This window comes from Lagenorhynchus albirostris, chromosome 1 (genome assembly GCF_949774975.1).
Source record: "Lagenorhynchus albirostris chromosome 1, mLagAlb1.1, whole genome shotgun sequence".
NCBI lineage: Eukaryota > Metazoa > Chordata > Mammalia > Artiodactyla > Delphinidae > Lagenorhynchus > Lagenorhynchus albirostris.
In genome coordinates, this window is record NC_083095.1 from 90,031,780 (window position 1) to 90,058,072 (window position 26,293).

The following is a 26,293-nucleotide window of genomic DNA, read 5'->3' on the forward strand; positions in this document are numbered from 1 at the left end:
CAAAACTGTATTATTCATATTTTAAAGATGTTATATATATATTAATAATTGATGTTGGTATTTAAATATTTACAGGTTAGCACTTTAAATTCAAACTTTGTGTAACTGAGCAATTATTTTAAGCATTATTATTTTTTCTTTTTTACATCTTTATTGGATTATAATTGCTTTACAATGTTGTGTTAGTTTCTGCTGTACAACAAAGTGAATCAGATATATGCATACATATGTCTACATATCCCCTCCCTCTTGAGCCTCCTTCCCACCCTCTCCATCCCACCCCTCCAGGTCATCACAAAGCACAAGCTGACCTCCCTGTGCTATACAGCAGCTTCCCAGGAGCTATCTCTTTTACACATGGTAGTGTATACATGTCAATGCTACTCTCTCAATTCGTCCCAGCCTCCCCTTCCCCCACTGTGTCCACAAGTACGTTCTCTACGTCTGCATCTCTATTCCTGCCGTGCCACTAGGTTCATCAGTACCATTTTTCTAGATTCCGTATATATGTGTTAATACACGGTATTTGTTTTTCTCTTTCTGACTTATTTCACTCTGTATGACAGACTCTAGGTCCATCCATATTACTACAAATCACTCGATTTTTTTCCTTTTATGGCGGAGTAATACTCCATTGTATTGCTTTTTGAGTTGAAAACTGTAAGAAGTTTTACTAAGTTGGCAATAGTGCTTTAACACTTAAGACAGCTGAAGATTCACCATTTTATTAGTTTGATTTACTAGCTTTATAAGGACTGCTTAAGTAGTCTGGAAGGTTTTGTTGGTCAGATAATTACAATGTTCACAAAGATAACTGAACATATCAAATTTATAATGCACTTTAAAATTTTTAAGGGAGTCTAAGTTGTAAATGGAACCAAACATTAATCAAAGTCCCCCTTTAAAATTATTTTTAAATGTATTAGATTTATAAATAGAATAAAGACTTCCAGTTTAAAATATAAAACTTTTAAGTGTTTAAAATTTTTTAATATGCTGCATGTTAACTTAAAATATTGTACTTACTATCAATACTCCTTTATATATTCAAAACTCACAATGAAAAACACCCCAACATGCTCACTGATAGCTACCATAAAACTCTGTTAGCTATAGGTCCTGTATGGATTTTGATCTCCATGATCTGAAGATCATGCATCAATTCTTTCTTCTTGTTGTTATTTTATTTTTAATTTTAAAATGTCATACATCGTACAGGTTAAAGAGCCAAACAGTTCTTCAAAGATTCTTATGGCAATATCTCATCCCTTGCATCCCATTTCCCCCTCCTCAGAAGATACTACGTTCAACTACTTTAGCATTGCTTTTGGATTTTGCTTCTATATCTCTAAATAACAGTCTAATACTGAAACTTCATTATTGTTCATCATTAAGTATTTTCTATTGATTTACCACTATGACAGCTAAAGATTTAACTCTTCTTCCCATCCTCCGAATATAATTATATCTTAACCTTGTTTGGTCAATAGTTAGTGTTCATATTATTATGACTAGGTTAATGCTACTCACAACTGATCCATTTAAGTATAAATGATTGCATTTCTTTCCAATATTTTCTTTCCTTGAGTTGACAATTTACTTATTTTTGTTTTGTCTAGTTTTCTATATATGTATCAAAAAAAGCTCCAATCTCAATTCCAATTGTCTAATGAGTCTATCAATACATTCATAAACATTAAGCATTTTATCAGTTTTATCTTTTTGAAGAAGTTTTTTCTTTAGTTCTGATACACACAGATTATCATTTAAATATGCTCTACGTCTTTAACAACCTGGAGATTCCTTACACACTGTGCCCTTCTCTTTCCTCATTTACTGTTCAATTTAGTAAAGCATTCTTCAGTAACCTTCTGAGATACTAAGCATTGGAAGCATCATTTTGGAAATTTGAATGTTGAAAATGCTTTTTATGATTTTCTCATATCTGATTAATAGTTTGGCCAAGCATATTATTCTATATTGGAAATAATTTTCTCTTACGATTTATAAGATTTTACTTCATTGATTTCTAGTGACCTATTTTTGTTTTTCCTTTCAAAACGCTGGGATTATCTTCTGTTTTCTCTCAGTGAGCTGATTTTTTTCATTATTTTTCTTGGTGTTGGTAGGTCTATTTTCATCCACTGTATAAATTCAATTTGGAAACTTCAAATTGAACTTTTAATTCTTACCCATTTTTAAAAATTATTTAATTTATGTATAACACACTCCACTGTATTGTTTGCTCTTTCATTATAGAATTATTTCACTCTGTACTTTAGTTGCTGGCCCTATCAGACTGATCCTTTAATTCACTAAATAGTTCTCTCCTAATGTTCATCTCTTTCATTTTTACTCTTTTTCAGGAAATTCAGTCAATTTTATCTTCCAAACCTACTATTAAGTTACATTATTACCACAATTTTTTAAATTTTTCAATAATTCTATTATGTTTTTAGTAATTCATTTTATGTCACATCTTGTTCTTATTGTGTGGGTGTATTATCTCTGAAGATATTAATGGTAAGTCTCTTTCCTCCCTGTATAAACTCTGTGTACTTCTAGTTATTTTATTTAGTTTTGTCTCATGTTTTATCTTACTGATTATCCCCAGATTCTCATAGTTGTTAGTTAGCTGTTTATGTTCAAGAGCTGTACAATGAATGTTGATAGTAAGCTCTAAGTTCATGAGTAGTACTTTTCAACTGTGGCTTCTCTACAGGTTAATCTAGGTGGACTATTTCCTTGTGAAACCCCCTCATAATATATCCTTTAATCTATTTCACTGGACTGACAATTTTCTTCAAAGTAGATTCAGTTTCCTTCTCTGAGGGTGTAAGACTAATAGGTCTTGATACTGTGAGCCAAGAGAGGAGTGAAGATTGGAGATATCTCAGCTTTCAGTAGTTTGTTTTAGCCCCTGTTTTATGTATGACCAACAAAATTGATATCTCCCATCCCAAGATTCCCTGTTTACCTGTTCAGAGGATAAATCTCTACTTTTCTGCCAGAGGGGCGAAGAGGCATTCACTAGACTTGGTAAACTAAGCATTAAAAACATACTGCTAACCGGTTTTCCTGAATTTCATCTTTATTTTTCTCTATACTTTCAATGGTATCTTATGCCATCAATTCTAGTCAGCTAGCCAGTTGTGAATTGTATCTGTTGTAATAAACATGTTAAACAAAAATTGTTATTTTTCTTTACCTTCGGTCAATGCATATTAGAATTTGAATTACCTGGGGATTCTTTGTCAGAACTATTCTTGTTGAACATTTATACTTAATTGAAATAATTCCTTAAGGGAGGTTTTGTTTAAAGCAATTAACAGGAAATTGTGTATAAGAATATTTAATGAAATATGAAATTCAACAAGAATGATTAAGTCACTTCCCAAGTGGTTGTCATTTGTTAAACCCTAGTTTACCTGTCTTGCTATTATGACATTTCATTTTGAAGGATGTTTGTGTTGTAGCTCACTGTTCAAGTCTGGTGCTGACTGCTGTTCTTAGCCATCACAAAATGCTAAATTTGTGTAATTGGAGCTTCCTGCTGTTACCTGGAAATGGTGGGAAAGCTCATCTTTGTATATTGTTTCCTAAAGTATATTAAAAGTATATTTAATAGCCTTTAGAGAGATCAGATCTCCCCACTGTCAGTGTAGAATTTGGTTCTCTTTGGTCTCTTTGATCCTTAGACGTCCTATCTTCGAAAATATTGCTGTTTTCTCTTTGATTCTTTAAGCTTTTATCATTTCACTAAACTATTTACCATCAGTTTACAGAGTTTCAGGAGAGAATAATCTATATGTATTTGATATGACATATTTGTTCAGAGTCTGTACCTACTCTTGCCTTATTTTGAAGAACAGAATAAATTGTCATGGTATTGGGTAACTACTCAGAGTTTGTTTAAGCGTTTTTCACAGTGTTTATTTTTAATAAAACAGATAGACTCTGTAATTTTTCTTTTATTCCTTTTTTCCTTTTATTCCTTTTTTTCAGGTGTTTTCATAAAGAAAAACTGTTATATCTATATGTCACTTTACATCTTTTTATCTTGTCTATCTCTTAACTAATTATTGTAATCATAGTCATTTTTACTAGTTTTGTAAGTGATTAATACACGACTTTTACTATATATTTACTTTCCAGTGAGATTTATTCCTTCATATGTTTTCTTGTTACTAACTAGCACCTTTCCTTTTCAGCTTTAAAGAAGTCCCTTTAACATTTCTTGTAAGGCTGGTTTAGTGGTTATGAACTCTAGCTTTTGCTTGTCTGGAAAAATCTTTATCTCTCTGTCAACTCTGAATGATAGTTTTGCCAGGTATTCTTGGTTAAAAGGTTTTTTTCCTTTCAGCACTTTAAATATATTGTGCCAGTGCCTACTGGTTTACAAAGTTTCTGCTGAAAAATCTGCTGTTAGTCTTATGGGGGTTCCCTTGTACATAACAAGTTGTTTTTGTCTTACTGCTTTTAATATTCTTCCTTTGTTTTTAACTTTTGATATTTTAATTTTAATATGTCTTGGTGTGAGTTTCTCTAGGTTCATTTGATTTGCAACTCTGGGTTTACTGAATTCAGATGTCTGTTTCCTTCACAAGATATGGGAAGTTTTCACCCATTATTTCTTCAAATAAGATTTCTACACCTTTCTCTCTCTACTCGTTCTCTGGGAAGTTGTTATATATAAGATTCATAGTAACCACAAAGCAAAAGCCTATAGTAAGTAAACATAAGTTAAAGAGAAAGAAATATAAACATACCACTAAAGAAAGTCATTAAACTACAGAGGAAGAGAGCAAAAGAGAGGAACTACTAAAAAAGTCAGAAAACAATTAACAAAATGGCAATAAGTACATACCTATCAATAATTACTTTAATTGTAAATGGACTAAATTCTCCAATCAAAAGATGAAGTGGCTGAATGTATGAAAAAATGAGACCCATCTATATGCTGCCTACAAGAGATTCACTTTAGATGTAAGGACACATAAATTGAAAGTGAAGGGGTGGAAAAAGATATTCCATGCAAAAAAAAGCTGAGGTATCTATATGAAATGGAGCAGCACTCTATAGTCCTTGCCCCCCCATGTCATCAGCCTGTCTTTTGTCTGCGGAAAAACTTTAGCCAAAGGATAAGTTTAATCAGAGAAGTGAGAAAATGCAGAAACAAAGGAAATCAGTCCAACAAGACTAAAAAATAATAGTTTAATCATTAAGCATAGTCAAGGACGTTTAGTTCCTCCTCAAGGGTTATAGATAACATTCTGAGCCATATCCTTGAGCTGTCTTATGATACTGAAACCCCCACCAGGTAAAAGAAGTTAACTACACAATGACCAGACTTTGGCCGTGACATAAGTTGCCACAATTCCAAGAACTGGCCTCAAAGAAATGGAAACAAACTGACCCTGGAACTAAGGACTAACTGTTCTTAAAACAATCAAGATCACACTTATCAGACCCCTGCATGACTAATTTCAAGATGACTGTCAGGGCTGACTGTGCTGTTTCTGCATGTAGCTCCCTTCCTTGGTCTATAAAAGCTCTTGCCCACTGACTGTTGGGAGCTTGGGGGGATCAGCCTTTGACCAGGAGTCCACCCTCCCCAGCAGTTGCCTGCATCTGAAATAAAAGCAAACTTTCCTTTCCACCAAACTTGCCTCCTTATTGGCTTTTGAGCAGCAAGCAGCCAGACCTCACTTTCAGGAACATATACTCATATCAGACAAAATAAAGTTTAAAAAAAAATAGTAAGAGACAAAGATAGGTATTACATAATGATAAAGGGTCGATCCAATAAGAGGATATAACATCTGTAAATATTTATGCACCCAAAGTAGGAGAACTTAAATATATAAAGCAAATATTACCAGATGTAAAGGGAAGAAACAGACAGCAGTACAATAATAGTATGGGACTTTAATACTCCATTTAATCAATGGATAGGTCATCCAGATAGAAAATCAATGAGGAAACACTGGCCTTAAACAACATGTTAGACCAGAAGACTTAACAGATGTGTGTGTGTGTGTGTGTGTGTGTGTGTGTGTGTGTGTGTATATATATATATATATATATATATGACATTCCATCCAAAAGCAACAGAATACACATTCTCCTCAAGTGCACATGGAACATTTTCAGGATAAATCACACGTTAGGTTAAGAAAAAACAAGGTTTAATACATTTAAGAAGACTGAAATCATATCAAGCATCTTTTCAAACCACAACAGCATGAAACTAAAAATTAATTACATGAAGAAAACTGAAATATTCACAAATATGTGGAGATTAAACTACATGCTACTGAACAACCAATGGGTCAAAGAAGAAATCAAAAAATTCCTTGAGACAAATGAAAATGTAAATATACCAAAATTGGTGGGATGAAGCAAAGGAGGTCCTAAGAGGAAAGTTCACAGTGACAAATTCCTAACTCAAAAAACAAGAAAAGCCTCAAATAACCTACCTTTATACCTCAAAGAAATAGGAAAAAAAATAAGGAAGCCCAAAATTAGCAGAAGGAAGTAAATAACAAATATTAGAGCAAAAATAAATGAAATAGAGACTAAAAAGGACAATAGAGACCAATGAAACTAAAAGCTGGTTCTTTGAAAAGATAAACAAAATTGGAAAGCCTCTAAAAAGACTCATCAAGAAGAAAAACAAAGGACTCTATATAAATAAATCAGAAATGAAATAAAAGAGAGGACTCAAATAAATAAATCAGAAATGAATTAGCAGATCTTCCAACAGATACCACAGAAATAGAGGATCATAAGAGACTATCATGAATAATTATACACCAACAAATTGGACAATCTAGGATAAATGGATAGATTCCTAGAAAAAATAGGAAGCTTCCAAGATTAAATCATGATGAAATACAAAATCTGGACAGATGGATTACTAGCAAGAAGACTGAATCAGTAATCAAAAATCTCCCAGAAAACAAAAATCCAGGACTGGATGGCTTCACTGGTGAATTCTACCAAACGTTCAAAGAATAATTAATACCTATTCTCAAACTGTTCCAAAAAAGAAAAGAGGAGGGAACTCTTCCAAACTCATAAGGCCACCATAACCCTGATACCAAAATAAGACAAGGTTGCTACAAGAAAAGAAAATTACAGGCCAGTGTCCCTAATGAAAATAAATGAAAAACACCCTCAATACAACATTATCAAACTAAATTCAACAATACATTAAAAGGGTCATACATCATGACCAACTGGGATTTATTCCAGGAATGCAAGGATGATTCATTATCTGCAAATCAGTCAATGTGATATATACCACATGAACAAAATGAAGGATAAAAACCATATGATCTTTTCAATAGATGCAGACAAAACATTTGACAAAATTCAACACCCATGTATAATGAAAACTTTAAACAAAGTGGGTGTAGAGGGAACATACCACAACATAATAAACACCATATATGACAAGCCCACAGCTAATATCACACTCAATGGCAAAAGGCTAAAAGCTTTTCCTCTAAGATCAGGAACAAGACAAGGATGTCACTCTCACCACTTTTATACAAAACAGTGTTGGGAGCCCTAGTCAGAGCAATTAGGCAAGAAAAACCTATAATGAGACATTCACATTGGAAAGTAGGAACTAAAACTCTCACTTTTTACAGATGATATAATATTATATATAGAAAAACCTAAAGACTCTATCAAAAAACTGTTAGAACAAATAAATTCAGTAAAGTTGTAGCATACAAAATCAACACCCAAAAATGTGTCGCATGTCTGTACACTAATAATGAATTACCATAAAGAGAAATTTAGAAAACAATCCCATTTACAACTGCATCAAAAAGAATAAAGTATCTATAAATGAATTTAACCAAGGACATGAAATATGTATATTGACAACTAGAAGACATTAATAAAAGGAACTGAATACAACACAAATAAATGAAAAGATATTCCATGCTCATGGATTGGAAGAATCAATGTTGTTAAAATAAACATACTACTCAAAGCAATCTACAGATTCAAAGAAATTTCTATAAAAATTCCAATGTCATTTTTCATACAAATAGAACAAATAATCCTAAAATTGGTATGGGCCACAAGTGACTCAGAATAAATTAATCTTGAGCAAAAGAAGAAAACTGGAGGCCTCATGTTCCCTGATTTCAAACTATATTACAAAGGTATATTAATTAAAAGTATCTATTGGCATAAAAACATAGATCAGTGGAACAGATACACAGAGAGGAAATAAACCCATGCATATATTGTCAATTCATTTATAACAAAGGAGCCAAGACTATACAATGAGAAAAGGACAGTCTTTTCAATAAATAGTGCTGGGAAAATGGAATAGCCACAGCAAAAGAATGAAACAAGACCACTATCTTATACTATACACAAAAATTAATTCAAATGGATTAAAGACATGAATATAAGACCTTCAGAAACAACAAAACTCCCAGAAGAAAAAATAGGTGGTAAGCTCCTTAACATAGGTCTTGGTGATGATTTTTTGAATCTGACACCAAAGCAAAAGCAACAAAAGCAACAAATGCAAAAATAAACAAGTGGGACTATGTCAAACTAAAAAGCTTCTGCATAGCACACACACACACAAAAAAAATTCAGCAAAATAAAAAGCCAACATACTGAATGGGAGAAAATATTTGTAAATCATATAGTTGACAAGGGGATAATAACGCAAATATATAAAGAACCCATAAAACACAATAACAAAAATCAAACAATCCAATTTAAAAAATGAGCAGAGGATCTGAATACACATTTTTCTAAAAAAGACATACAGATGTCCAACAGGTACATGAAAACATGCTCAACATCATTAATCATCAGGGAAATGCAAATCAAAACCACAATGTGATATCACCTCATACCTGTTAGAATGGCTACTACCAGAAAGACAAGAAATCAAGCTTTGGCAAGAATGTGGAGAAAAGGGAACCATTGTGCACTGCTGGTGGGAATGTAAATTGGTGCAGTCACTACGGGAAACAGTATGGAGGGTCCTCAAAAAGTTAAAAATAGAACTACCATATGTTCCAGTGATGCCACTTCTGAGTATTTATCCAAAAACACAAAAACACTAACTCAAAAAGACATATGCAGAGGACCTTCAAGATGGTGGAGGAGTAAGACGTGCAGATCACTTTCCTCCCCACAAATACATCAAAAATACATCTACATGTAGAACAGCTCCTGCAGAACACCTACTGAATGCTGGAGGAAGACCTCAGACTTCCGAAAGGCAAGAAACTCCCTACGTACCTGGGCAGGGCAAAAGGAAAAACAGAGACAAAAGAATAAGGATGGGACCTGCACCTCTGGGCAGGAGCTATGAAGGAGGAAAAGTTTCCACACACTAGGAAGCCCCTTCACTCGTGGAGACGGGGGCTGGGCGGGGGAAGCTTTGGAGCCATGGAGGAGAGCGCAGCAACAGGGGTGCACACAGCAAAGCAGAGAGATTCCCGCACATAGGATCGGTGCCAACCAGCACTAACCACCCTGAGAGTTTTGTCTGCTCAGCCACCGGGTCATGTGGAAGCTGGGAGCTGAGGCTCGGGCTTCAGAGGTCAGATCCCAGGGAGAGGACTGGGGTTGGCTGCGTGAACATAGCCTAAATGCGGCTCATGCGCCACAGCTAACAGGGAGGGAATCCCGGAAAAAGTCTGGAACTGCCTAAGTGTCAAGAGACCATTGTTTCAAGGTGTGCGAGGGCAGAGGAATCCTTCCCTGTCTGCCCAGAGAAGGCAGAGCACCACCTAAACGAGCTCCAGAGACAGGCGAGAGCTGCGGCTATAAGCGCAAACACCAGAGACGGGCATGAAACGCTAAGGCTGCTGCTGCAGCCACCAAGAAGCCTGTGTGCGAGCACAGGTCACTATCCATACCTCCCCTCCCAGGAAACTGTGCAACCCGCCACTGCCAGGGTCCTGTGATCAAGGGACAACTTCCCCAGGAGAACACACAGAAAGCCTCAGGCTGTTGCAATGTCACGCCAGCCTCTGCTGCCTCAGGCTCACCCCGCATTCCGTACCCCTCCCTTCCCGCAGCCTGAGTAAGCCAGAGCCCCCTAATCAGCCGTTTCTTTAACCCCCTCCTCTCTGGGCGAAGAACAGACACCAGAGGGTGACCTACATGCAGAGGTGGGGGTAAATCCAAAGTTGAACCCCAAGAGCTGTGCAAACAAAGAAGAGAAAAGGAAATTTTTCCATGCAGCCTCAGAAATTTTTCCATGCAGCAGATTAAATTCCCACAAGCAACTTGATGTATACTGCATCTGTGGAATATCTGAATAGACAACGAATCATCCCAAAATTGAGGTGGTGGACTTTGGGAGCAACTGTAGACTTCAGGTTTGCTTTCTGTGCCTAATCTGTTTCTGGTTTTATGTTTATCTTAGTTTAGTATTTAGAGCTTATTATAATTGATAGATTTGTTAACTGATTTTGTTGCTCTCTTCCTTTCTATATATTTTTTTTTCCTTTTTCTCTTTTTGTGAGTGTGTATGTGTATGCTCTTTGTGTGATTTTGTCTGTATAGGTTTGCTTTTACCATTTGTCCTAGGGCTCTGTCTCTCCGTTTGTTTGTTTTCTTTAGTATAGTTTATAGCGCTTGTTATCATTGGTGGATTTGTTTATTGGTTTGGTTCTCTCTTCTTTTGTTTCTGAGTACTTTTTAACTTTTTTATTACATTTTCTTATTTTAATAACTTTATTTTATTTCATTTTTGTTTTTCCTTTCTTTTTTTTCTCCCTTTTCTTCTGAGCCATGCGGTTGACAGGGTCTTGGTACTCTGGGCAGGTAACAGGCCTGAGCCTCCGAAGTGGGAGAACCAAGTGCAGGATGTTGGTCCATCAGAGACCTCCTGGCCCCACGTAATATCAATCAGCGAGAGCTCTCCCAGAGATCTCCATCTCATCACTAAGACCCAGCTCCACTCAATGACCAGCAAGCCACAGCACTGGAAACGCCATGCCAAACGCCTAGCAAGACAGGAACACAGCCCCACCCATTAGCAGAGAGGCTACTTAAAATCATAATAAGTTCACAGACACCCCAAAACACCACTGGACATGGTTCTGCCCTCCAGAAAGGCAAGATCCAGCCTCATCCACCAGAACACAGGCACCAGTCCCCTCCACTGGGAAGCCTACATAACCCACTGAACCAACCTTACCCACTGGGGGCAGACACCAAAAACAATGGCAACTATGAACCTGCAGGCTGTGAAAAGGAGACCCCAAACACAGGAGGTTAAGCAAAATGAGAAGACAGAGATACACAGCAGATGAAGGAGCAAGGTATAAACCAACCAGACCATGACAATGAAGAGGAAACAGGTAGTCTACCTGAAAAAGAATTCAGAGTAATGATAGTAAACATTATGCAAAATCTTGGAAATAGAATGGAGAAAATACAAGAAATGTTTAACAAGGACCTAGAAGAACTAAAGAGCAAACAATGATGAACAACACAATAAATGAAATTTAAAACTCTCTAAAAGGAATCAAAGCAGAATAACTGAGGCAAAAGAACGGATAAGTGACCCGGAAGATAAAATAGTGGAAATGACCACCACAGAGCAGAATACAGAAAAAAGAATGAAAAGAATTGAGGACAGTCTCAGAGACCTCTGGGACAACATTAAACGCACAAACATTCAAATTATAGGGGTCCCAGAAGAAGAAGAGAAAAAGAGAGGGACTAAGAAATAGTTGAAGACATTATAGTTGAAAGAGGGGAAGTCTATAGCAATACTATCCTACCTCAAGAAACAAGAAACACCTCAAATAAACAATCCAACCTTACACCTAAAGCTATTAGAGAAAGAAGAAAAAAAAAGCCCCAAGTTTAGCAGAAGGAAAGAAATCATAAAAGATCAGATCAGAAATAAATGAAAAAGAAATGAAAGAAGCGATAGCAAAGATCAAAACTAAAAGCTGGTTCTTTGAGAAGATAAACAAAATTGATAAACCATTAGGCAGACTCATCAAGAGAAAAAGGTAAAGACTGAAATCAATAGAATTAGAAATGAAAAAGGAGAAGTAACAACTGGCACTGCAGATATACAAAGGATCATGAGAGATTACTGCTGACAACTATATGCCAATAAAATGGACAACCTGAAAGAAATGGACAAATTCTTAGAAAAGCACAACCTCCGGAACCTGAACCACGAAGAAGTAGAAAATATAAAGAGATCAATCACAAGCACTGAAGTTGAAACTGTGACTAAAAATCTTCCCACAAACAAAAGCTCGGGACCAGATGGCTTCACAGGTGAATTCTATGAAACATTTAGGGAAGAGCTAACACCTATCCTTCTTGAACTCTTCTAAATTATTGCAGAGGGAGGAACACTCCAAACTCATTCTACGAGGCCACCATCACCCTGATACCAAAACCAGACAAATATGTCACAATAAAAGAAAAACACAAGCCAATATCACTGATGAACATAGATGTGAAAATCCTCAGCAAAATACGAGCAAACAGAATCCAATAGCACCTTAAAAGGATGATAAACCATGATCAAGTGAGTTTTATCCCTAGAATGCAAGGATTCTTCAATATACGCAAATCAATCAATGTGATAAACCATATTAACAAACTGAAGGATAAAAACCATATGATCATCTCAATAGATGCAGAAAAAGCTTTCAACAAAATTCAACACCCATTTATGATAAAAACCCTCAGAAAGAAGGCACAGAGGGAACTTACCTCAATAAATAAAGGCCATATATACAAACCCACAGTGAACATCATTCTCAATGTGAACAACTGAAAGCATTTCCACTAAGATCAGGAAAAAGACAAGGTTGGCCAGTCTCACCACTATTATTCGGCATAGTTTTGGAAGTTTTAGCCACAGCAATCAGAGATGAAAAAGAAGTAGAAGGAATCCAAATCGGAAAAGAAGTAAAGCTGTCACTGTTTGCAGATGAGATGATACTATACATAGAGAATTCTAAAGATGCTACCAGAAAACTACTAGACCTAATCAATGAATTTGGCAAAGCGGCAAGATACAAAATTAAGGCATGGATATCTCTTGCATTCCTATACACTAATGATGAAAAATCTGAAAGAGAAATTAAGGAAACCCTCCCATTTACCATTGCAACAAAAAGAATAAAATACCTAAGAATAAACCTACCTAAGGAGACAAAAGACCTGTATGCAGAAAACTATAAGACACTGACGAAAGAAATTAAAGATGATACAAACAGATGGAGAGATATACCATGTTCTTGGATTGGAAGAATCAACATTGTGAAAATGACTATAGTACCCAAAGCAATCTACAGATTCAATGCAATCCCTATCAAACTACCAATGGCATTTTTCACAGAACTAGAACAAAAAATTTCACAATTTGTATGGAAACACAAAAGACCCCGAATAGCCAAAGCAATCTTGAGAAAGACAAATGGAGGTGGAGGAATTAGGCTCCCTGACTTCAGACTATACTACAAAGCTACAGAAAATATCTGCAAATGAAGCAACTGACAAAGGATTAGTCTCCAAATTTTACAAGCAACTCAATATCAAAAAAAACAAACAACCCAATCCAAAAATGGGCAGAAGACCTAAATAGACATTTCTCCAAGGAAGATATACAGATTGCCAAAAAACACATGAAAGTATACTCAACATCACTAATCATTAGAGAAATGCAAATCAAAATGACAGTTAGGTATCACCTCACACTGATCAGAATGGCCTTCCTCAAAAAGTCTACAAACAGTAAATGCTGGAGTGGGTGTGGAGAAAGGGAACCCTCTCACACTGTTGGTGGGCATGTAAATTGAGACAGCCACTATGGAGAACAGTATGGAGGTTCCTTAAAAAACTAAAAATAGAACTACCGTACGACCCTGTAATCCCACTACTGGGTATATACTCGGGGGAAACCATAATTCAAAAAGAGTCACGTACCACAATATTCACTGCAGCTCTATTTACAATAGCCAGGACATGGAAGCAACCTGTCCATCTGTCTATCAACAGATGACTGGATAAAGATGTGGCACATATACACAATGGAATATTAGTCATAAAAAGAAATGAAATTGAGTTATTTGTAGTGAGGTGGATGGACCTAGAGTCTGTCATACAGAGTGAAGGAAATCAGAAAGAGAAAAACAAATACCATATGCTTACACATATATATGGAATTTAAAAAACAACAAAAAAAAGTTCTGAAGAACCTAGGGGCAGGACAGGAAAAATACATAGACACGGAGAATGGACTTGAGGACACGGGGAGGGGGAGGTGTGGGCTGGGACGAGGTGAGAGAGTGGCATGGACATATGTACACTACCAAATGTAGAATGGATGGCTGGTGGGTAGCAGCTGCATAGCACCGGGAGATCAGCCTAGAGTTTTGTGACCACCTAGAGGGGTGGGATGGGGAGGGTGGGAGGGAGACGCAAGAGGGAGGGGATATGGGGATATATGTATATGTACAGCTGATTCACTTTGTTATACAGCAGAAGGTAATGCACCATTGTAGAGCAATTATACTCCAGTAAAGATGTTGAAAAAAAAGACATATGCATCCCCTTGTTCACTGCAGCACTGTTTACAATAGCCCAGATATGGAAATAAACTAATTGAAATATATACATTTCAGCCTATTCAGGAATATTATTCAGGATATAATACTGTTCAAGAGTATTATATATATGAGTATTATTGACCCATAAAAAAGAATGAAATCTTGTAATATAGACAACATGGATGGACTTTGAGGGCATTATGCTAAATGAAATAAGTCAGACACAGAAAGACAAATACGGTATGATCTCTCCTATATGTGAAATCTTAAAAAAAAAACACAAACAAAAATGACAAACCTATAGATACAGATAAAAGTAAAAGATAGCTTGTTATCAGAGGCAAGGGGTGAAAGGTGACAGAAATGTGTTAAAGTTTTAAAAAAAATTTTTTTAATTAAAAATAAAAAAGAAAATTTGGGGCTTCCCTGGTGGCGCAGTGGTTGAGAGTCCACCTGCCAATGCAGGGGACACGGGTTCGTGCCCCGGTCCGGGAAGATCCGACATGCCACGGAGCAGCTAGGCCCGTGAGCCATGGCCGCTGAGCCTGCGTGTCCGGAGCCTGTGCTCCGCAACAGGAGAGGCCACAACAGTGAGAGGCCCACGTACCACAAAAAAATAAGAAAGAAAGAAAGGAAAGGAAAGGAAAGGAAGGAAGGAAGGAAGGAAGGAAGGAAGGAAGGAAGGAAGGAAGGAAGGAAGAAAAAAGAAAAGGAATTTGTGAGATCCTGTAATCAAATTAAAGGGAAACGTTTTCTCCAATTAGCTATGCATATTTCTATGAAAACCAAAATAAAAAAGAATTCAATTTTAGAATACACACACACACACACACACACACAATGAAAGGCAGAGCTATATTTCCTGTGCTCTCACTTAATAGGAAGAACATTTTAAACAACACAGGAATTAACTTTTCCATTAATTTTAATAGGGCCTGCTTGAGAAATCATGTGGGCCTTAAGCTTTTTGGGTGGTATGACTTTACATCTTTTCCATTTCTCCTATTTGTTGGTATATTCAAAATATTTTCATTCCTCTTGATTCAGCTTTTTTACATTTTTTCTAAAATTTAACCTCTTCATATACACTTTCAATATGTTGGCCAATATTTATATACTGTATTGTTTGGAACAGTTTAAATCATCCAGTTTCTCTTTCTTCTTGATCTATATATTTATATTCTTTCTCTTTTGGGGGGGGGTCTAATGTATTTACTTTTCAAAAAAACACCCTCCTTTGATTTGCATTAAAATTTTATTGGTTGGTGTGGGAGATAATTAAATATTTTAAATGGGAATATATTGTTTTGCAGATTATGAGTAATATATATTTATTGAAAAATTTCTTAAAGCAGATAGTGAAATACTTCCCGCTGCCATGTTTCTCCAAGGGTTACACCTGCATCTTCAGACTAAATAATTCTTCCTTGTCTAGGACTGTCTGGCCTAATGCAGGATGCAGAGCATCTCTAAGCTCTACTTGATAAACGCTAGTCATGTCCCTGTCATTGATTAAACCTAAGATGACCTACATTTCCAAAAGCATGCTACAGGAGTGGTCCTGAGAAACATTTGAAAGTTCTCAACTCCCCTTCTCATTTTGGATCCTATTAAATAATTGAACAAGTATGAAAACCAATATGTTTATAAAATGGAAAAAATGGAAATGCCCTAAATTTTAACCAATTATGACTTATTTAAATACAGGTAAAAAATAACACTTTACAGGCATTTTAAAATAATGGTAAGATGTTCAATGCATTTTTGAATGAAATATCAGGAACTACAAATCATAAATGGTATTTATATATATATATACACATATATATGTGTGTGTGTGTGTGTGTATATATATATATATATATATATATATATATATATACACTCACACACACACGTATATACGATATAATCTAAATTTTTACCAGTGATTTCTAAGAGATAGAGAAACAAATGTGGCATGTGGAATTATGGAGAAAAGGATATTTTATTATACACTTAATCCATTTCTGGACTGTTTGAGTTTTTATAATGATCACTTATAAAATGTTATTTCAATTTAAAAAAGAAAAAAAAAGGGGAATACCAGGTAAAAACTGCAGCCATTATTGTATTCATATGACTATTTCCTGCCTTCATGTTGTGGTAATGGGTACCTATTAGGGAAAGAGGCAGATTCTACACTTTGTGCAGTAAGGATATAAGAATAAACAAAAGGAGGATTACCCATCTATGTGTCCTGGTTTCCCCACTTCCTGAGGAAGCCAAGTTTCTATATATACTAGTGAAACAGACTTTTGTCAAAGGACATTTTTTTGGTGGTGAAAATATTATGTTAGGTGAGAAAAAAGGTACATTAGGTATGCTAAGGAAAACTGTGCTTCAGTGATATGTTCAGTGCCTTTTGAGATCATGTAGTTACAGCAATAATACAAGCTAAGTGTGACTCAGAATAATTTCTGGCAAATAAAGAATGCTGTTGATGGCCTGCTTATTCCTACCTATTCACTTTTATTCTAAAATTTAAACAAAAACAAATATTAAAGTAACATCACAAGAGTATACCATTAAGTGCTGCCTTTTAGGGGACAGTTTATAAGTACGGAAGAAATTTAGAAAGGATAGTGATCAGGGAGGGAATAGATGAGAATGGGAAAAAAAAATTCATCCAGTCAATGAAGGATGGCTAATAGTTATATGGCAGGATGGAGAAGAAAGAACATTCTTGGCCAGGAGAACACAACAGGGAAGTCACGGGTTTGACATAAGGAGAACAAATAAGAAGGAAAGAAAAGAATATTCAATGCACTTAGGAGCTGAGATGAAAAAGTGAGAAAAAAAACAAAAACAAAAAACCCAAACTTAGTTAAGTACTGTGGGACCAAGGAAAGGATAAAGATTAAAGCAATGAAGAAGAATTTAAATATAAAAAGAAGAAAATTGAGAATATTTGTAGGTTTCTGATCAAAGGATGCAATGATTGAAGTCACATTATAAATTATTCTACCCACAGAATTAATGATGAACTGGAAGGAATAAAAGTCAGAGAAACTAACCACAAGCTTCTCTCTTAAGTGAATATAATTCTACTTTAGAACTTAAAGAATTTACATATCTAAGTTAATCAGATACTTTCTGTATATGATTTACACAAAAGTATGTATAAATTCAGATGACTTCTTAATTGCATGTTTTCTGGAAGAGTAAAATAGGGGATTTTATTACTTCAAATAATATTTGTTATAGATTAATCTGTATCTTCCACAAAATTATCTTGGTTAAGGACTACACTTCACCATCATGTTTCAGATTTGATTTCCTTTCTGAAAAGTATGATCTGTTACTCTGTCTGTTTAAACTCAAGGGGCATAATTAATGTGGGCCATAGCCAGATTCAACTTCAACATAATAGCTATACCCTGAAATATCCATCTTCAAATGGTTCCCTTCTAACTGGAATCTTTCCCTTAGAATTAACTTACATTTTCAGTCTCTACACTGAAAATGATTGTAAAATTCTTCTTTAGTTTAAAGAATATGTGACTATTTTATTTTCATAACAGACCTAGTCCCTCAAAGAAAGTAGAAACTATTATGACAGGAGGTTATTGTATGTCCTACAGTGCACAAAATTGGGTGGAAACAATGCTTAAAAGTTACTGAAATGAGGCTCAGCAAAAGAGAATTAAAATTCATCACAGAATGGAAAGAGCCCTAAGCAATTAAAATCACAATGTATGAGGTACAGATTTTGCCCATGTTATTCTGGGGAAGAAAGAAAAGACTTTTATATCATCATGAAAATGTAAATTGAGATGTTTTAACTTTTCCAGTGTATAGTTTGATAAAAATTAAAAAGATTTTTTTAAAGCTCATTGTTATAAAGTATGATAATAGATATTGAATTATCATGTCTATATAATACTACAGTGTCCTATACATCATATACATAGAAAATCAGAAACTAACAGAGATTTTCTAAAATGGTGCAAATGAAGAGTACTAAGTGCCTTTAATGTGAAATATAGTCATAAAAAGAATGTAATAATTTTGGTAAATTCTCTTTGTTTAAATAGAATTGCTAACATTATATTAAAAGCTTTCTCCAGTTATTGACTATATTAAAACGTTCCAAGAATGTCTGCTAACTTTGGTAAAATTATTTATTGCATAAATTCAGGAATCAAGCAAATTGCCCAAACTTTATTTTTAGAATTTATATATTAGAGGTAAAAAGGAAAGTATAACTTACATTCACCTAGGAAACTGTTGTATTTCTGGATAAGCCAGGTCCCTGAGTTAACTCAGTGACTGTAGATATTCAATGTATTTTAAATTAAAAATATACAAGGTCCTGATAAAACAAATGATGAAGAAAGATGTTCAAAGTCAAAACTGAAAGATGGAACTTATCTGAAATAAGATTTCTTCTGACAGTGTAGGGAAGATCTTATACAAAAAGCAGAATTTATAGTCTTTCACCAAAAGAACATACAGCCAATCAGTAAGTAGTTGGTTTTTACATGAATCTTTATTTACATGTTGGTAAAAGAGAAAAAATTACACTAAAATCCCTTTTAAATTCAAGTGTCCTAAAGTTTCAAAAATCGCATTCAGTAAGAAATTAATGTCAGCAATATTCCATCATAATAAATTTCTCCAACTTAAGCTTTTTTTTGTGAAACTTGCCTAAGCTACTATTTTATAAGATATTACAAAAGGATAGTAAATTCTCTCATTTATTCTTCATTAGTGGAAATAATTCATAAAAGAACATTTTCTTCCCAATGTTTGTTGGTTACCCCAAAATACAGTTTGAACAGGAAAACAAAAATACATGCTTGATTTCCTTCCTTTACAAAGTAATGAATTGGTGTTTTAAGAGCATTCAATAGTGATCAAAAAATTCCCATAACGAAAACTTTAAATGACAGAAAATCAATGATAAATGAGAATTCACCCAACAAATATTTCATGGCGCCTATTATCTGTCAGAGTCTGTTCTCCAACCACAGTTGGAGGAGGGCTAGGTTAAAAATTCTGTCCCAGTAATCAGCAAAATGGAAATAGGAATAGGAACAGGAAACCCAAGACCTTCTTTCTTTCCTCCACAGAGACAACAGTACACTAACCAATTCCCTTAGTGAAAAATCCAGAAACCAGTTATGACAATCCTGCACCCCATGCAAGTGCAAAACCAGCTATATCAAAGTTGGTAGGAAAAATTATCGTACCCATTTTCCATAGTCCCTTCCCCCAGCAAGATGCAATACAACTGGGAGGAAACTCCCGACTCTCAGCTTCTCCTCGGGTAGAAAAAGAGAAATGTGGATCTTAAATCAGCATTCTGAATTTTTGGAGGGACTACCCAAGGGATCGGCTCCTGTCTTGTCTGAATCTGAACACTGACAGGAAAGGGCATCAGGTTGAGGGCTGCTGAGAATAAAGGTGATAGTTTGGAAAATTCACTCTCCATGGTCCCTCCCCACCAACTCAGTGTGGAATGAGTGGAAACAACCTCCCAACTCCTGGGTTCTCTCTGAGTGGAAGTTGGTTGTGTGTCCACTGTTCCAGCTTTTCCAGTAGCTACCCCAGGGACTGGTTTCTGTCTTGCCTAAGAGCACTGATGAGACCTGATATACTCTAGATACCTGTCAGCCACTGGAAACAAAAAAGAGCTGGATGGCTTTATACTGCTCCAGAGGGCCATAGTAGAGCAAACGGAGGATGATACAGGTCAGCTGCTTATTCCTCAAGGGAGAAAGAGAATAATGGAGCATGAATTTAATCAATGTTCAGGCTTTTTAGGGAGCTGCTCCAGGGACTGCTTTCTGTCACACCCAACTAGGAGCACTGATGCAATGCAGCCTACTGTACAAGCCTAAGGGCCACTGAGAACAAAAGAAATCTAGGAAGTTTAGAGTAGCTCCAGAGAACTTGCAGTAATACAGGAAAGACACCAGAGAAAGCAAGAGATTGTTAAGACCCTGACAAAATGAATCAGAAAATCTCTCTAATCTGTAATTGAAATGCACAAATACAGAGAGATTGCATCCACAGAAAAGGTTTGCGTGCTCCCCCAAATCTATACCCAGGATGACTGTTGAAGGTCTTACACAAAGACAATCTATGAAGACTTGAAGAAGTGGCAGATGTTTCAAATGGTCTGATCCCAACACAAAGTTACAAGGCACTTGAAGAAACAGGGAAATAGGACCCAACCAAAGGAACAAAACATATCTCCAGAAACTAACCCTAAAGAAATGGAGTATAAGAATTATCTGACAAAGATTTCAAAGTAACTGTCACAAAGGTGCTCAATGAACTCAGGAAAATGATGCACAAACAAAATGAGAATATCAATAGAGATAGAAAATATAAAAAAGAACCAAACATATATTTTGAAGCTGAAGAATATAGCAACTGAATTGAAAAAAATTCATTAGAAGGTTTGACATCAGATTTAATCAAGCAGAAGAAAGAATCAGCAAACTCAAAGATAGATCATTTGAAATTATCCAGTCAGAGGAGCAAAAAGAAAACAGAATGAAAAAGAGTGAAGAAAGACTAACGGATGTACAGGATACTACAAGCAGACTAATAAATATATTAAGGTAGTCACATAAAATAAGAGAAAAAGAAAGGTGCAAAAAGTTTATTTAAAGAAATAACAGCTGAAAAATTCTCAAATCTGGAGAAGGAAATGAATATCCAGACTCAAGAAGTCCTACACATCCAACTTAGAAAAAAACAAAGAAATCCAAACAGAGATACATTATGATCAAATTGCCAAAGTCAAAAACAAAAGAATTTTTAAAGGAGCAGGAGAAAAGTGTCTTGCCACATACCAGGAATCCTCCATAAGACAGTGGATTTCTCAGCAAAAAGCTTGCTGGCCAGAAAGGAGTTGTATAATATATTCAAAGTTATGAGGGGAAAAAACTGCCAAGAATACTATATCAGGCAAAACCTGCTCTTTGAAAAGAAAAGAAAAATAAAGACTTTCATAAAAAAAAAAGTTGAACGAGTTAATCACCACTCGACCAATCTTACAAAAAATGTTAAAGGGAGACCTTTATGTTGAAACAAAAGAACACTTAACATCAACATGAGAAAGCTTATGAAAGTATAAAGCTCACTGTTAAAGGTAAATATATAAATAAATACAAAATATTTTAATACAGTAACAGTGGTATATAAATAACTTTTCATTCTGTTATGAAAATTAAGAGACAAAAGTATAAAAATAGCTATAAAGATATATCAATAAATACACATAATAAGATGTAGTTTGTGACATCAGTAACATAAAGTGGGTAGGGAGGGGAGAGGTAGAAGAACAGACCTTTTGTATGCAATCTAAGTTATCAGCTTAAAATAGACTTTTATAACTCGAAGATGTTTTATGTAAACTGCACATTAAGCATAAGGAAAATACCTATAGAAAATACAGAAAATAAAATAAGAAATAAATCAAAGCATGTCACTACAAAAAAATAAATGAGCCACAAAGAAAGACAGCAAGAAAGGAAAAGAGGACAAAAGGCTACAAGATAGAAAACAATTAACAAAATAACAATAATAAGTCCTTTTCTATCAGTAAACACATTAAAAGTAAATGGAATGAACTCCCCAATTAAAAGACAAAGAATAATGAATGAAAAAAAAATCCAACTATGTGCTGTCTACAAGGGACTCATTATAGGTTTAAGGACACAAATAGGCTGAAAGGAGACAGATGGAAAAGATATTCTATGCAAATGGTAACCAAAAGACAGCAGGGATAACCATATTTATCAGACAAAATAGACTTTAAGCTAAAAACTGTCACAAGACACGAAGAACATTATATAAAAGGGTCAATTAACCAGGAAGATATAAAGATTATAAATATATATGTACCCAACATTAGTACACTCAAATATATTAAAGAAACCTTGGCAGAACAGAAGGGAGACAGACAGCAGCACAGTAATAATAGGAGATTTCAAAAACCCACTTTCAAAATGTATAGAGCATTTAGACAGAAGAATAAAGAAGCAAAGGACATGAACAATACTATAATAGACATATAGAACCTAATAGACATATACAAACATTCCACCTAACAGCTGCAGAATACACATTCTTTCAAGTGTCCAAGGAACATCCTCCAGGATAGATCACATTTTAGGTCACAAAACAAGTCTTAACAAATTTAAGAATATTCAAAATATAACAAGAACTTTTCCAACCACAATGGAATGAGACTAAAACTCAGCAGCAGTAGAAAAACTGGAAAACTCACTAATATATGGAAAATAAACAACAAAGTCCTGAACATTCAATGGATCAAAGAAGAAATCAAAAGGGATATTAGAAAATATACTGAGAAAAATGAAAATGAGAACAGTATTCCAAAGTCTATGGGATGCAGCAAAAGCAGTACTAAGAGGTAAGTTGATAGTGATAAATACCTAAATTATAAAAGAAAGAGCTCTCAAATAAACAATCTAAGTTTACACTTCAAGTAAGTAGGAAACAAAAACAAACTAAGCCTATGTTAGCAAAAAGAAGGATATAATAAAGATTAGAGAAGAAATAAAGGAAATAGAGAATAGAACAAAGAAAACAAAGAGTATGTTTTCCTAAAAGATCAACAAAATTAACAAACTTTCAGGTAGACTAAGAACAAAAGAGAAGACTCAACTAGAAATGAAACTGGAAATGAAAGATAAGGCATTACAACTAATGCCACAAGAATGAAAATACAAATAAAAAGTTATGAGACTGCTATGAACAATTATACATCAAAAAATTGAATAGAAGAAATGGATTAATTCCTAGAAGCATATCACCTACCAAAACTGAACCAAGAAGAAACAAAACATCTTAACAGATCTATAACTAATAAGGAGATTGAATCAGTAATCCAAAACCTCCCAACAAAGAAAACCCTAGAACCAGATGGTTTCACTGCAGACATCTGTGAAATAAAGAAGAATCAATGATATTTCTCCTCAATCTCTTTCCAAAAAAAACTGAAGAGGAGAAAACAGTTCCAAGCTAATTTTATGAGGCAAGCATTACCCTGAAACCAAAGTAAAAGATCCTACAAGAAAATAAAACTAAAAGCCAATATACCTGATGGATATAGACGTAAAATCCTCAACAAAATACTAGCAAACTGAATTTGACAGAACATTAAAAGGATCATACGCCATAACTAAGGAGGATTTTTCCTTAAGCTGTAGAATGGTCTAACATATGAAAATAAATCAGTGTGATACACCACAATAACAGAATAAAGGATAAAAATCAGATGACCATCGCAAAAGACACAGAAAAAGCATTTGACAAAATTCAAGACCCTTTCATGATTTAAAAAAAAAAAAAACTTAAAAAAAAGTAGGAATAGAAGGAAATTACCTCAAAATAATAAATTTAATTTGCTATATATGAAAAGTAAATAGGTAACATCATACTAACAAGAAAAACTAAAAATGTTTTCTCTACAATCTGGAACAAAACAAGGATGCCCACTTTCACCACTTCTCTTCCTCATAGTATTGAAAGTCCTAGCCAGAGCAATTGGGCAAGAAAAAGGAATCAAAGGCATCCAAATCAGAAAGGGAGAGGTAAAAGTATCTTTGTTTGCAGATGACATAATCTAATATGTAGAAAACTCTGAGATTCCACAAAAAAAGTTAAAACTAACAAACAAATTCAGCAAAGTCACACAATAGAAAATCAACATACAAAAACCAGTTGCATTTCTACACACTAACAATGAATGAGCTGAAAAGAAAATTAAGAAAATGATTTCATTTACAGTAGCATCAAAAAAAAACACAATAATAAACTTAACCAAGGAGGTGAAAGATTTTTACAATGAAACCCATAAAACACTGCTGAAAGAAATTAAAGAAGAAACAAATAAATGAAATGACATCCCATTTCATGGATTGGAAGACTTACTATCATTAAAATGTCTATACTATTTAAATCAATCTATAGATTCAATGCAATCCCTATCAAAACTCCAAAGGCATTTATTGCAGAAATAGGAAAACTCATCATAAAATTCGTATGGAACCACAAAGGACCCTAAATAGTCAAAATATTCCTGAGAAAGAACAAATCTGGGGGCCTCATACTTACTGACTTGAGAACATATTACAAAACTACAGTAACCAAAGAAGTATGTTAGCTGCATAAAAACAGACATATAGACCAAAGGAACTGAATAGAGAGCTCAGACATAAATCCATTCATATATGGATCTTCAATGAGGGTGCCAAGACTACACAATGGAGAAAGGATAGTTTTTTCAACAAATGGTGTTTGTGAAAACTGTATATTCACATGCAAAACAAAAAAATTGGACACTTATTTTACACCATACATAAAAATCAATTCAAAATGGATTGATGACCTAAACATAGGACCTGAAACTATAAAACACCTAGATGAAAACAGATGAAAAGCTCCATAATATTGATCTTGACAAAGATTTCTGGATATGACACCAAAAGTACAAGCAACAAAACAAAAATAGACAAATGTTACTATAACATATCAAAATAAAAAGCTACTGTATAACAAAAAATAAACAATCAACAAAGTGAAAAGGCAGAATGTGAGAAAATATTTCCAAACCACATATATGATAAGGGGTTAATATCCAACATATATAAAGAACTCCTACAAATCAAATTTTAAAAAGTAACACAATTAAACATAGACAAAGGACTTGAATAGACACCTTCCCAAAGAAGACTTGCAAATGACCGTAGATATATGAAGATGCTCAACATCGCTAATCATCAGAGAAATGCAAATCAAAACCACAATGAGATTTTACATCACACCTATGAGGATGGCCATTATCAGAAAAACAGAAAATAACAAATGTTAATGAGAATATGGAAAATTGTAACCACAAGTATTGAAAATAGGATCTCAAAGAGATATTCACACTCCCATGTTCATTGCAGCATTATTCACAATAGCCAAGAGGTAGAAACAACGTAAATGTCCATTGACAGAAGTGGATAAAGAAAATGTGCTATATTTGTACAATGGAGTATTATTTAGACAAAGGAAATCCTTTCATACTCTACACGATTCAACTTATATGAGGTATATAAGTTAGTCAAACTCATAGAAGCAGAAAGTGAATGAAATTTGCCAGGGGAAGGCAGGAGAAATGGGGAGTTGCTTTTCAATTAGTTTTATTTAAGAAGGTGAAAAAGTTTTAGAGATCTGCTGTAAAATAATGTGCATATAGTTGACATATAGTTGACAATACTGTTTTGTACACTTAAAAATTGTTAAGAGGATAGATTTCATGCTATGTGTTTCTTACCACTATAAAAAAAATTGTATTGAACTTACATTTTAGTGGGAAAGGACAAATAAACTAGTAAATAGTAGTGGTAAATGCTGCAAGGATACCAAAAAGAAGAGGAATTAAGAATGAGTAAAATTTTAGTTAGTAAATATTTCTGTATTAAAATGCATATCAGCAAAGAACTGGGGAGTAAGGAGGTAAACCACGTGGAATGCCCAAGGCATCCAGTAAGACATACAGAGAAAACAGTAAGGATAAAGACTCTGAAGTGAAATCATGCTTGGCTTGTGTCAAAATAACACCAAGGACACTGGTGTGACTGACAGGATGATCAGTGGGGAGACTGGTAATTTTGTCAGAGAGATAGCTGAAG